We start from the raw sequence: 15357 nt of genomic DNA on the forward strand, positions 1-15357 counted from the left end.
GTGGGGGAGGAAATTATCAATCTCATGTTTAATGTTCAATCAACTGCACCAGCGGGGCAGGAACTAAATAATTTTGCATTTTAGCAGATGGCCAGAGTGGGATAAGAAGAAGCAGCAGAACACTTCCTCTGAGACTGACTCTGTGCTGCATACCTTACAGCTGGAAATGGACTTTTATCTGGAGGTATCCAGAAGAATCAATTTAAATGGACTACAAAAGAAAGGGGTACAGAATACAAAACTATCTATCTTTCACCTAAGAAGACAAAGTTACCAGCCTTTGGACTTTGTGGGACAGATCCTGAGCCAGGAGTTCGGTCACCCATCTTGACGGAAACATGCGGTGAGGGTTTTACTTTGAACCAAGTCCAGCTTGTTAAGTGTTAGTTACTAGAAAGCATTTTATCTTTATTTCTCTTGTAACCATTCTGACTTTAATCCTTATACTTGTACTCACTTAAAAGCTCTCTCTCTTTGGAATTAAGTAAATGTGTTATTTTTAATTCAAACCAATCCAGCGCTGTGCTTGAACCGAACTGTTTGGTAATTCCAGTTAGATTAACAAACTCTTGGATTTTGGATCTTTAAAGGAGCAACAAACCTTCACATTCCTCTGATTGTTCCAAGACAGGGCTTAACATTTCACAACATTTTGGGGGGAAATTAAGGGCTAGCAAGAGTATGGAGTCACCTTACCAGTTGTTAAACCAAGGCTGGTGGAGACCAGTGGAAGTCCACAGTATTGCAGGCAGGCTCCTGGATCCAAACCATTGGACCAGGCTGCCTAGTAAATAGACAAAAGTGCACACTTGTTGCTGACTATGGGCATCCCTGGCAGAGAGCTACAGTAGCAAAGCTTTAAGGCACTTAAGGGTTACAGAGTAAGAGGTGACACAACTCTTCACCGGTCTGTATTGCACCCAGAACATAACAATATTACACCAGGCTTTCTTGTAGCGGCAGCAGTACAGGAGCAAACAAAGCAAGGGAAAATCGGACCTTTTAGGATAGATGATTTTTTTTTGCAAGCCTCCAGTGGCAAATTATCAGGCCCGTCTCTCTAAATACAGTTTTTTGAATTGTGACAAGTGGTCTCAATTCATTAATAAACTCTCCAATGAGCACCAAGAGGTGTGAGGTCCGTAATAGCTTAAGGTCAACTGCCTGTCTAGGGGTGAAAGTAAGGTGGTACGGGCAAGCACGGCATACCGGTAAAAAGTGGCCACCGGTACCGGCCCCTACCACCTTACTTTAAAGCACTGCCACGGCAGCGCTTTAACATCCCTGCTGCTTTTGCACAGGGCCGCCGACGGGGGAGGGCAAAACGGCAGCAACGTTAAAGCGCTGCCATGGCAGTGCTTTAAGCAAGGTCCTTAAGGGCTGCTGCGACAAAGGACCCTGCTTAAAGTGCTGCCGCAGCAGCGCTTTATCATTGCTGCCCCTTGTGCCCCCCCAGGCTGCCAACGGGGGATGAGGGGAGGGAGGAAGGAGCAGCTGCCATGGGGCCAGCGATTTAAAAGGGCCCTGGGCTCCAGCCACTGCTGAGGTAGCGGTAGCAGCAGCCGGAGCCCAGGGCCCTTTAAATCGCTGCTGGAGCCCCTGGCAGCATGGACTAGGAAGTCTGGAAGGGCTGACTGTGGGACGCTGACCCCCAGCCCTGCCCCTTCTGCCCAAGGCCCCTCCCCTTCTGGCCCCCGTACCGGTAAATTTTCAATTTTACTTTCACCCCTGTGCCTGCCCATACCTCCAGACCTCTCGGCAGACTGTGCTGAATCATATGACATCAAGACATGAACAGTACCCACTGCCATAGCCATGAGGAGATAGCCATTGCCTCTGTTCTCTGGAATCCCTAGGGAGGTTCAGGCAACAATTTAGGATCTCCTATTTGAGGGTAACAAACTCTTCGGCAGCAGGACAGAAAACCCTCCAAACCCTAAAGGATTCAAGAGCAACGCTGTGATCGTTGGGGCTCTACAGACCAATCCATAGGAAACAGCCACATGTCATATTTTAGAGAGCACTCCTTAATCAGGGTTTATAGTCAATCACAGAGGCCTTTAGAGCTGCTGAGAAAGAGGCAGAAATTCCATCCGGGGCAACCCAGTGCCTCTTCCTTGACTGCCCCACAGTCTGGGACTTCCACCAGGTAGCAGATTTGATGCCAATATTGAGAACATGCTATGGCCACCAGGAGTCATTTTTGTGTTTGTTTGCTAAAAAAAGGTTTTTTTAACAGTAGAAATCAAACAGGATCAAGTGTTACTCAGTAAGTCAATAAGCGGGGCCAAACTCAAACATTACCCCGCCACAGTAACTGTAAACTGTATTCTATTAGGTGCTAACGGAGAGTTCAACTACATTAGTTACATTTATTCCCTTGAAAAATGCAATGCTTATTTTATTTCAATTTTTATTTCTACTTCATGTAATAATTGTTTTCCTTCCTTATACTCTGAAAGGATTTTGTTCTACTGACTGTCAGTGACCCATCCGGCTGAATACAGCTACAGCTTGATTGGTATTTCAGTTTAAACCGAATTTTACTATTTGAAATTTTGTTCTGTTAATGACTGCAAATTGTTGTTGGATTACACTCACATAACTGGGGCTGGGGGAGGTGGGGAGGTAGTCCAAAACAGTTGGAATCCTTCTAAAGGTTGTTTTAACAGACGTCCGTTTTCACCCTATGTGAGCCGCTTTAACGGCGTGAAAATAGATATTTCTATTTTGCATAACGGCCTCTGACTTGCTAGGTGATTTTTTTAATAGCAATTAGGGTATGTAATATTGCAAAACTGAAAGGCACAGCTCTTGTTATGTAAAGCTTTATCTTTTGTAACATTGAAGATCTTCTGGAAAGTTAATAATGACTCACAAATCGATGCGAAATACATAGTCTAGGCTTCTCCCCCTTCACAGTTTGTGGATTTGCAGACTGTAATTAAACCCTGAACTTTCTTTTAGTTTCCCACTAGAGTACCTCATCATTTGCTGTGCTACTTCGACACAATTACCATTTCTGCTGGCTTCCCAATATCACCCTGTCCCTCAGGAAATGCTCGGTGTGTACAAAGGCACAAGCTTCAAAGAACAAACTAGATCTGGAAACATCACCACAACCACTACTTTTTACTGTATTACTGTATTACTCCAGAGTCTTGCAGAATACTAATACTGACTCAGTGGTGTAATGAATAATTAAACACAATTGGCATTGTTTCATTTTCCTAATGTCTTCAAATCACATTCACAGCAGAAAGACAAGTATTGCAGAAACTACGGGCTTTGAAGGGCCAGTATCATGAATACTAGTTGAAAATTACATGCTAAAAATGTGACATCAGAAATGACTCCCAAATTTACAGGACAGAATTAATCTGCATATGTTTTTAGACAGTATAAGTATTTTGGTTTCTTCTATATATAGGTGATATATTTTAGCTGGTTGCTTGGCAACACTATTTTTAGATGCACAAGAACTGAGCATCTTTGCAAATTAATCTTAGAGACATTGTTGCTGAAACCTTTTCAAACAGCCTCTTTTCATAATATTGAAATACAAAATTAATGTAATAGCAATTTTGTCATCATTTGAAATGATGAGAAGAATTAAAAAAACAAAACAAAAACACTTACTTTATAAACCTGCTCTGGTGCATCATTATCTGCATGTCACAATATATCAAAATTTAAAAGTGCAGAAACTGTGAAAACAGTTGAGGGTCATCTGATAAGACTTACTTATTGTGCTGAAACAGCTGCCTCGGATTTCTAAACACACTAATGAATCAAATTTGTATGTGTAATTTTTTTTATTAAAAATGTGGCTAAAATGTATTCCTAAATGTAAAATCACTGGCCACTGTATGTTTATAAAATTGGTTTATTTTTAAAAACAGGAATTTATTACTCTCCGGAGCTACTGGAAAATCAAATCAAAAGTTGATTGAAAGTTTTCAGTGGAACAGTTTTCCATCAGAAAATGCAGCTTAGTCAAGTCAAAACATTTCACTGGAACATGTCAATTTTAACAAAATGTTAGATGGGAGAGTGTAAAAATGAATATTTTCAACTTTCTCATTTTGATTATATCAAAATATTATATTATACTATTATTTGATATATTAAAATATTATAATATTTGACATTATTGAAACAAAATATTTGACCTTATCAATGAAATGTTATGAAGTTTGCAAATCAAAATTTTTCAGAATTTCCATTCTGTAAAATTATTTGAAAATTTCTGAAATTCCACTTTCAGACTAGGTGTACTTGTAAAATAATGCACAAAAATTAAAAAATCATTAGAACAAGTAGAATTATATTTTAGTTCAGAAATAAAATTGCCATATCTGAACTAGAGAAGTGCAAACTTTTGACAACTTTGCTAACTAGAGTTAAGATTGCTCAAGAGAATTTCCTATCAATGTAATCACTAAAAATTAAGACGTATTGGAGCATAAGCTTTCGTGGGTGAATACGCATCCGACGAAGTGGGTATTCACCCACGAAACCTTATGCTCCAATATGTCTGTTAGTCTATAAGGTACCACAGGACTCTTTGCCGCTTTTACAGATCCAGACTAACACGGCTACCCCTCTGATACTTAAAAATTAAGAAAATCCCTAGCTGAAGCAACATTAACACCCAGATACACCTTAACACAGACACATAATATCAAAAGCCACTCATCTCACTTCTACAACAAACTCCTTTTCACTTCCAACCTATATCCCCTACAAAGCACACATCTGAGTCCCCTGTGTTGGTGTTCTCATTCTTTTCAGGTGGATGGCCCCTTATTCAAAGTCAAAAATGTTTGCACCTCCTTTACTTTTATAATATATGTAAATATCTATACATTAAGGTTGTCAATCGCAGTTAACTCAAAAAAATTAATCGCTATTAATCACAGTCTTAATCGCACTGTTAAACAATAGAATACTGATTGAAATTTATTAAATATTTTGGATGTTTTTCTACATTTCCATATTTATTGTATTCTGTGTTGTAATTGAAATCAAAATGTATATTATTTTTCTTGCAAATATTTGACTGTAAAAATGATAAACAAAAGAAATAGTATTTTTCAATTCACCTCATACAAGTACTATAGTGCAATCTTTGTCGTGAAAGTGAAACTTACAAATGTAGATTTTTTTTGTTACATAACTACACTCAAAAATAAAATGATGTAAAACTTCAGAGCCTACAAGTCCACTCAGTCTTACTTCTTGTTCAGCCAATCACTCAGACAAACAAGTTTGGTTACATTTACAGGAGATAATGCTGCCCTCTTTTTATTTACAATGTCACCAGAAAGTGAGAACAGGCATTTTGCATGGCACGTTTTTAGCCGGCATTGCAAGGTATTTACGTGCCAGATATGCTAAATATTTGTAGGCCCCTTCATGTTTTGGCCATCATTCCAGAGGACATCCTTCCATGCTGATGATGCACGTTAAAAAAAGAATTCATTAATTAAATTTGTGACTGAACTCCTTGGGGAGAATTGTATGTCCCCTGCTCTGTTTTATCCACGCGCTGCCATATATTTCATGTTAAAGCAGTCTCGGATGATGACTCAGCACACATTGTTCATTTTAAGAACACTTTCACTGCAGATTTGACAAAACGCAAAGAAGGTACAAATGTGAGATTTCTAAAGATAGCTACAGCACTCAACCTTAGGTTTAAGAATCTGAATTGCTTTCCAAAATCTGAGAGGGATGAGGTATAGGGCATGCTTTCAGAAGTCTTAAAAGAGCAACACTCCGATGCAGAAATTACAGAACCCGAACCACCAAAAAAGAAAATCAACCTTCTGTTGGTGGCACCTGCCTCAAATAATGAAAATGAACATTCATTGGTCTGCACTGCTTTGGATTGTTGTTGAGCAAAACCCATCATCAGTATGGACGCATGTCCCCTGGAATGATGGTTGAAGTATGAAGGGCCATATGAATCTTTAGTGCATCTGGCACGTACATATCTTGTGATAGCGGCTACAGCAGTGCCATGAGAAAACCTGTTCTCACTTTCAGGTGACACTGTAAAGAAGAAGTGGGCAGCATTATCTCCTGCAAATGTAAACAAACTTGTTCGTCTGAGCGATTGGCTGAACAAGAAGTAGGACTGAGTGAACTTGCAGGCTCTACAATTTTACATTGTTTTATTTTTAATGCAGTTTTTTTGTACATAATTCTACATTTGTAAGTTCAACTTTTATGATAAAGAGATTGCATTCCAGTACTTTTATTAGGTGAAATGAAAAATACGATTTATTTTGTTTCTTTACAGTTTAAATACTTGTAATAAAAATAAATATAAAGTGAGCACTGTGCACTTCATATTCTGTGTTGTATTTGAAATCAATATATTTGAAAATGTAGAAAACATCCAACATATTTAAATAAATGATATTCTATTATTGTTTAACAGTGCGATTAATTGCACGATTAATTTTTTTATCGCTTGACAGCACCAATATATATCATATATATGATAATCCTGTATCATTTAATTGTGTGTGTGTTTTGAGAGGCTGACAGAGAATACTGGGGCAGAAGGTTAAGGGTGTGAGGTGAGCGAAGGCGCATGTGATATTTTCTCAGTTTTGGGCTAATAACATTTTTAATGCCTCATCATTCCCAGGTTTACTTTTATGATTTCCCATCAGTTGAGAAACACTGTTATAAATTATATTCAGTGTGCACGCACACATGTACAACCTTCATTCCAACTTTGGAGACTTTACTGTTATGGCATTGCTGGTCATCACTTCACAGAATCAAAGAAATGTAAGACTGGAAGGGACCTCGACAGGTCATATAGTCCAGGCTTCTGCACGAGGCAGGACTAAGTACTATCTAGACCATCCCTGACAGGTGTTTGTGTGACCTGCTCTTAAAAAATTCCAGAGATGGAGATTCCAAAGCCTCCCTAAGTAATTTGTCAAAATGCCTAACTAGCCTGACAGTTAGGAAGTTTTTTCCTAATGTCTAACCTGAATCTCCCTTGCTGCAATTTAAGTCCACTACTTCTTTTGCTGTCCTCACTGGTTAAGAACAATTTATCACCCTCCTCTTTCTAACAAACTTTTATGTACTTGAAGACTGTAATGTCCCCTCTCAGTCTTCTCTTCCCAGACTGAACAAACCTAATTGTATCAATCTTTGTTCATAGGTCATGGTTTCTGCACCTGCAGTCAGTTTTGTTGCTCTCCTCTGGACTTCTCCTCTTTATCCATATCTTTCCCAATGTGTGGTACCCAGAACTGGATACAGTACTATCAGTGCTGAGTAGAGTGGAAGAATTACTTGTGTCTTGCTTACAACACTCCTGCTATTACATCCCAGAATGATGTTCGCTTTTTTTGCAACAGTATTACATTGTTGACTTATATTTAGTTTGTGATACCCGTTAGCTCCCAAATTCTTTTCTGCAGTACTCTTTCCTAGGCAGTCATTTCTCATCTTGTATTTGTACAATTGATTATTCCTTCCCAAGTGTAGTAATTTGCATTTGTCCTGTTTGTCGAGATACTTTTGAATTCTAATTCTGACCTCCAAAGTGCTTGCAACCCTCCTAATACGGTACCATTAGCAAACTTTACAAATGTATACTCTGTGGCAGTGGTGGGCAACCTGTGGCCCGCAGGCTACATGCAGCCCATCAGGGTAATCTGATTGTGGGCCGCAAGACATTTTGCTGACATTGACCATCCACAGGCACAGTCCCCTATAGATCCCTGTAGCCCGCCACTTCCCCCAGCTCCCATTGGCCAGGAACAGCAAACTGCAGCCACTAGGAACACTGGGGGGCCATGTCTGAGGATGGCCAATGTCAGCAAAATGTCTCGTGGCCTGCAAACAGATTACCCTGATGGGCCGCATGTGGCCCGCGGGCCGCAGGTTGCCCACCACTGCTCTATGCCATTATCTAAATGATTTAGGAAGATTTTCAATAGAACCAGCCCCAGGAGAGATCCCTGCCGGACCCCGCTTGATATGCCCTTCAAGCTCAATTGTGAGCCATTTACAACTACGTTCTGAGTATGGTTTTCCAACCAGTCGTGCACCCATGTTCATCTAAGCTATATTTCTCTACTTTGTTTTTGAGATGGCCATGTGAGACAGTATCAAGACCTACTAAAGTTGAGATATACCACATCTACTGCTTCCCCCCATCCACAAGGCTTGTTATCCTGTCAAAGGAGGATACAGGGTTGGTTTGACATGCTTTGTACTTAAAAAATCTATATTGACTTTTATTTTTCACCTTATTTTCTTCTAGGTGCTTACAAATTGATTATTTGATTATTGTCCCATTATCTTTCCAGGTACTAAAGTTAAGCTGACTCGTCTCTAATTCCCTGAGCTGTCCTTATTCCTCTTTTTTATAAATCGGTACTATATTTTCCCTTTCCACTCCTCTGGGATGTCTCCCATACTCTACAAGTTCTCAAAGATAATTGCTAAGATCTCTGCAGCCAGTTCCTTAAGTATTCTAGGAATATATCAGGCCCTACTGACTTGAAGATGTCTGACTTGTCTGCATAAATCTTAACTTGTTCTTTTCCCATTTTAGCCTCAGACCCTACCCCATTTACAGTGACGTTCACTATGCTAGTCATCCAGTCAGTGCTAAATTTTCTGGTGAACACCAAAGAAAAAAAAGGCATTTAACATTTCGGTCATTGCTGAAATTTTGGTATTGTCTTTCCCTACTCATTGAGTAATGGTCCTACCCTGCTCTTATTCTTCCTCTTGCTTCTCACATATTTGTAAAACGTTTTCTTGTTATCCTTTATGTCTCTAGGTAATTTAATCTCATTTTGTGTCTTGGCCTTTCTAATTTTGTGTTGTTTTTTAATACGTTAATCCTTCATAATTTGACATAGTTTCCACTTTTTTTGTATGACTCATTTTTGAGTTTCAGGTCATTAAATTAAGGTTCTGTCACAAGTTTTCAGTTAAACAGGAGTTCTAAGGCTTTATTTTCTAGAAGTCTTATTAAAATGGCAATTAATGTATAAAGTAAACTTTGAGCACTGTTTGAACCTCTCATAATTGTTTGATGAAAAACTGTTTGATACAGAAAGAATAATGAGTTCCAGAATTATCCTTTTTTGATGTTCTTCACTGGATTATCTCACCTTTTGTTCCGGCATTCTTTGCAAGAAAAATAAAGCACCCTGAAATCTGTGATGGCATTCACAGGCTACTCTTCATGTGTTCATTCATACAATATCAGTTATGTATAGGCATTGTTCATCTGTGTCATTATTTTTAACTTGTACCTCCATAGCTGAGAAAACATGCACTAAGCCGAACCTGCCATAATAAGGCTGCTCACAGTAAAATGTCAAAGAGATCTTTACAAAATATCCCTGTAGCCTAGGGGAAAGCTCCCTGAGATAGGATACAGGTGACAATGACTTCAAATTTTACCTGTACTAACTGTGGTGTATATTCCCCTTCATCTCACCACGTTACTGTTGATAAAGGCTATGGACCCCAGTTTTAGAAGGCAGTCAAGTATGAGTTGCCAACTCATTTTACAAATAAGTCAATAGATAAGCACAGTCAGCAATAAAACCTAGAACTCTAACACAGTAGTGCCAATCTTAGCTACTCAATCACACTGTATTTCAAAGTAAAAGCACTTTAGTTAGCCTAGTTCTAACCACTAGACCACACTTATCTCCCAGAACTAAGCATAAAACGAAGAATTTCTTATCTCCAGTGTGCTACTGCTGTCTAGCAAACAGTTGTCTAATTAATGGGGAATGGTTGTGTCAAATCCTCCAATTTCATCAAACTCATGTGCAGCATAAAACTTTAACAATGACCTCAGATGGTCTTGGATAAACAGGTAGCATATCTGACTGTCATACATCCCCTACATTTGGCAATTTAGTCTGCCTTAAGCAGTGTTGGAGTGTTTTATCAACAGGATTGTAGGCAATTGTAAAGCAGCAAGACATGCAGAAGACTTTCCTCTTAACTTTTATTTCTATGCTTTTCAGGTTTTGAGTTGTTGAGCTGTGTCCTCCCAATGGAATGTTAACTATCACCAAACAAAGTTAGACAAGCTTTAATTTGAAAAATCTGTAATCTTATTACCTCCTAAATGATTCTGTAATTGGAGAGAGAGGTTATGCATGAGTGTGCAACCTTGATGTTTCAGGAGAACAGGAGCCAGTTGAATAGGGAAAGGTGGGGGTGATAAGGATGGAAGAAGGATATGGTGGGGGCATGAGGGTGCTGCATGATTGTATTCAGAGAAATATGTAAGGTGCTGGGCAGAAGGTTGGAAAGGGCAAGAGGAGACCAAGATGAGGGCAGTGGTATGGGGAAACAGGGACTTGTAGATGTCAGGGGGCAACAGAGGCATAGGTAGGAGATGTGGGGAGTACTAAGCAGGAAGGTAAGTGGCAGCAAAGTTACACAGGACTGGTAGGGAAACAGGGGACATGAGAGGGGAGAGTGGACTAGGGGTTGAGGAGCCGGGGTGATGAAGACAGCAGAGGGATATTGTGCATGGGACATGGAAGTTGCTGGGTGGTGGTACAGAGGGATCACAAGGTGCATGAGTTTGGGGAGATGACAGGGGCAGATAAAGGGAGCCAAAGAAACATTAGACAATTTGGAGACCTTTTTACCATTTTAAGGCTTTTAATCTAAATAAATACCCACAGGAGAGCTCAAGGAGGGATCTGAAGTCGGACAAAGTGGTGGCTCTGTGGATTTGTATAAGGAGTTCTTTCCATGCATAAGAGACAGCATGGGACAATGCGTGAAGGTGTTTGTTTGAAAATCTGCCAAATGGTCAGTAAAGGCTGGTATTGTTGTGAAATGATAGATGAGGGCAGGAATAGAAAATGGAGGGCTTTAAAAGTGAATACAAATAGTTTGTGCTGGGTGAAGTGAAGGGGAGAGTCAGAGGGGGAATGCAAAAGGGGGGCTGATGTAGTTAGAGGGATAATCTAGGACAATGAACTTTGCAGCAGTGGATGGATTGAGTGAATTTAACTGAAGCAAGATGGCATTTGTCAAGCCCAGAGAGAAGAAGTCTGCAGTAGTCAAGCCATGAGATGATGAGGGCTTAACTCATATAGAATCATAGAATATTAGGGTTGGAAAAGACCTCAGGAGGTCATCTAGTCCAATCCCCTGCTCAAAGCAGGACCAACCCCAACTAAATCATCCCAGCCAGGGCTTTGTCAAGCCAGGCCTTAAAATCCTTTGAGGATGGAGATTCCACTACCTCCCTAGGTAACCCATTCCAGTGCTTCACCACTCTCTTAGTGAAAAAGAGTTTCCTAATATCCAACCCAGACCTCCCCCACTGAAACTTGAGACCATTTCTCCTTGTTCTGTCATCTGCCACCACGGAGAACAGCCTAGCTCCATCCTCTTTGGAACTTCCCTTCAGGTAGTTGAAAGCTGCTATCAAATTCCCCCCCACACACACACACACATTTTTCTCTTTGCAGACTAAATAACCCAAGTTCCTTCAGCCTCTCCTTGTAAGTCATGTGCCCCAACCCCCTAATCATTTTTGTTGCCCTCCGCTGGACTCTCTCCAATTTGTCTACATCCCTTCTGTAGTGGGGGAACCAAAACTGGACGCACTACTCCAGGTGTGGCCTCACTAGTGCAAATTAATTGAGGGGAATAATCACGTCCCTCAATCTGCTGGCAATGCTCCTACTAATACAGCCCAATATGCCGTTGGCCTTCTTGGCAACAAAGGCACACTGCTGACTCACATCCAGCTTCTCGTCCACTGTAATCCCCAGATCCTTTTCTGCAGAACTGCTGCTTAGCCAGTCGGTCCCCAGCCTGTAGCGGTGCATGGGATTCTTCCATCCTAAGTGCAGGACTCTGCACTTCTCTCTGTTGAACCTCATCAGACTTCTTTTGGCCCAATCCTCCAATTTGTCTAGGTCACTCTGGACCCTATCCCTACCCTCCAGCGTATCTACCTCTCTCTCCACTTTGTGTCATCTGCAAACTCGCTGAGGGTGCAATTCAGCCCATCATCCAGATCATTAATAAAGATGTTGAACAAAACCGGCCACAAGACTGACCCCTGGGGCACTCCGCTTGATACCGGCTGCCAGCTAGACATCGAGCCATTGATCACTACTTGTTGAGCCCAACAATCTAGCCAGTTTTCTAACCACCTAATTCAACTTTGATTTTCAAACAAAAACTTTTTATACCTCTTCCATCTGTCTCTGTGTGGATGTGGGTAGGCTAGATCAGAATTTAGCAGTCCTTTCTTCTTTACTCTACCATGTAGTTTGAACAGTTACTATTCACTTGGATAATCAAGTTTTTTGTTGGACTATGATATAGTAAGTCCTGTTTAATTTCACTCTTGCAGAATACAGAACTACCTTGTGCTGTAATTATCTGAGTTTTCACAAACTGAGTAAAGCTGGACTGGTTCATTTCATTACTCGAACTGTAAACCTGCAAACTACAGCTAAGGGCTGCAGGAAGAGGTGTTTCAGATTTAGTAGGTGGCACTCTTTCCAAAGAGTTTCTATTAAGACAATTTGCAGCATGGTGATACAGGGCACTGTTCTACCAGAAGTGTCATCTTGTGTAAAACTGTAGCTGACAGCTTTAGTCATTAAAACTCCTACAGGACTTTTCACAAGGGAAGAGATGGTATCCCTAGCATCTTGCCACATTCAGACTTTACTAATTACTTTCTGCCTATCTAATTTCATCCTGCATTTTCAGTTGGATATGGTTGCCTTAATTCCTTGGCCTAATCTATGGTAGGAAACACAAAATGTATGCATGCATTTCCATCCAAGAGTAACAGATGAAAAGATACATTTACATAGATCATACATTAGTTTTGCAAAGTTCTCCGGATTCTTTAGGATGAAAAATACTATAAAGTATAAACATAAAGTATCGTCACTCCACTATGATTCACGTGTAAGCACCAGAGCCCCTAGCTATCTGATGTGACTTCTGCATTTCGTGAGTATTTGCTGACATACAGTTTCCAGTGGGCAGGGACAGGAGCTTCTAATCACTGTCCCTTAGGTACAAGGAAGCAGCCATTAAATCTAGGTAGGGCAGATAGATTATAAATGAAACAGTCCTGTGCTGGAAGTACTATGGCACTCCACTATTCCAAAGGAAGCTCCAGGAGGTACCATCCCTCTCTCAGCACAAGGAGGCTGCACTTTGCACAGTCCCATGGCCCTACCAGCAAACCCTCCTCAGGGTGGTCAGTGTCATGGGTGTAGATGGAGGAATATAACACAATCTCCTGCCAAGGAAAGAGACTGCCATATGCCTGGCTCTTAACCTGTGGTCAGGTGATCAACCTGCAAAGCAAGGCCGAGAAAGGAGTATGTTTTCTGAGGGAGACCCTGCATTATATTCAACAGCTTGAAATTATAGTCTCACTCCTGTTAGGCTGTAGAAGATTATTCCTTTTCCAAGACTGCTGAAGGGACACTGCCTATTTTACTGCATGCCTATGTAATTTTTATAATATGGGAACAGAAGAGTCAGCCAGCTACAAAAACTCATTTCGCTATCACTCAGGTCAGACTAGTTCTAGGGTCCAATAGGTTAAAAGGAAAAAAAAATATCCATTAAGCTACACAGTCACTCGAATGACTAATTCAGCATTTCAATAAACTCTATTTAAACTAGAATTAAAAATAAAACACTTTGAGATAGAGTACATGTCTTATGCACAAAGGAGTCCGGAGACAATGGAATTACAGAAGTTATCAGTATGTTAAACTAAAGCAGAAAAGAAATAAGTTTTCATTAAAAAAGGGTGACACAATGATACATTCTGTTCCAAACATCGCTCTTCTCTCTACACATATATCTAGAATAGCTAGAAACGTCAATTCAGAACAGTTGCTGCTTAAGATAATGAAGCATTTTGCACACTGCTGGTCATCCTCTGTGACATGCAAACATGTTTTGAAGATCAGAAAATGAAGGCAATAAGTAGCACTTTAATAACATTCCAGTCACTTGATCCAGCAAACAGGCTGTTACGGCACTTTGTATAAATATTGTTTGGCCTTGCATTCCTACTTGACTAAAGTACTCCAATAAACTGTGCCTCATGGCCCTGCAGTATGGGTCTCAATATTCCATAGGTGTAATATGAACATTGCCAGTTGAAACTCAACAACAACAAAAAACAAGTTTCAGAGTAGCAGCCGTGTTAGTCTGTATCCGCAAAAAGAACAGGAGGACTTGTGGCACCTTAGAGACTAACACAGTTATTTGAGCATAAGCTTTCGTGAGCTACAGCCTACTTCATCGGATGCATGCAGTGGAAAATATGGTAGGACGATTTTATATACACAGAGAACATGAAACAATGGGTGTTACCATACACATTATAACGAGAGTGATCAGTTAAGGTGAGCTATTACCAGCAGGAGAGAAAAAAAACCTTTTGTAGTGATAATCAAGGTGGGCCACTTCCAGCAGTTGACAAGAACATGTGAGGAACAGTAGGGGGGAAAAATAAACATGGGGAAATAGTTTTACTTTGTGTAATGACACATCCACTCCCAGTCTTTATTCAAGCCAAATTTAATGGAGTCCAGTTTCCAAACTAATTCCAATTCAGCAGTCTCTCGTTGGAGTTTGTTTTGGGAGTTTTTTTGTTGTAATATTGCGATTTTTAGATCTGTAATCGAGTGACCAGAGAGATTGAAGTGTTCTCCGACTGGTTTTTGAATGTTATAATTCTTGACATCTGATTTGTGTCCATTTATTTTTTGACGTAGAGAGTGTCCGGTTTGGCCAATGTACATGGCAGAGGGGCATTGCTGGCACATGATGGCATATATCACATTGGTAGATGTGCAGGTGAACGAGCCTCTGATAGTGCAGCTGATGTGATTGGGCCCTATGATGGTGTCGGAGGGACCAGAAAAGCAGCCCAGAGAGAGCAGACCCTGTGGTGGGAGCAGAGCTGGAGCCAGCGATGAGCTGCCAAAATCTTAACAACCGGTTCCCTCCTCACCCCACGAGGGGGTCATTGCCCACCTCTGCTCCCCGGGACTCCTGCCCCACCCAACCCCCCCGCATTCCTTGACACCTCCCCCCAGGGACCCCTGCCCCATCCACCCCCCTCCCCGTCCCCTGACTGCCCCCAGAACCAGGCAGGAGGGTCTCGTGGGCCACCGTAGTGGGTGCCCACCCCACCCCTAAGAGCCAGAGGGACCTGCCGGGGGGCAGGGTGGGGAGTCCCAGCAGTTCTTACCTGGGGCAGCTCCCAGGAAACATCCGGCAGGTCCCTCTGGCTCCTAGGGGCGGGGGAGCGTAGCTAAG

The sequence above is a fragment of the Chelonia mydas genome, chromosome 1 (genome assembly GCF_015237465.2).
Source record: "Chelonia mydas isolate rCheMyd1 chromosome 1, rCheMyd1.pri.v2, whole genome shotgun sequence".
NCBI classification, from domain to species: Eukaryota; Metazoa; Chordata; order Testudines; family Cheloniidae; genus Chelonia; species Chelonia mydas.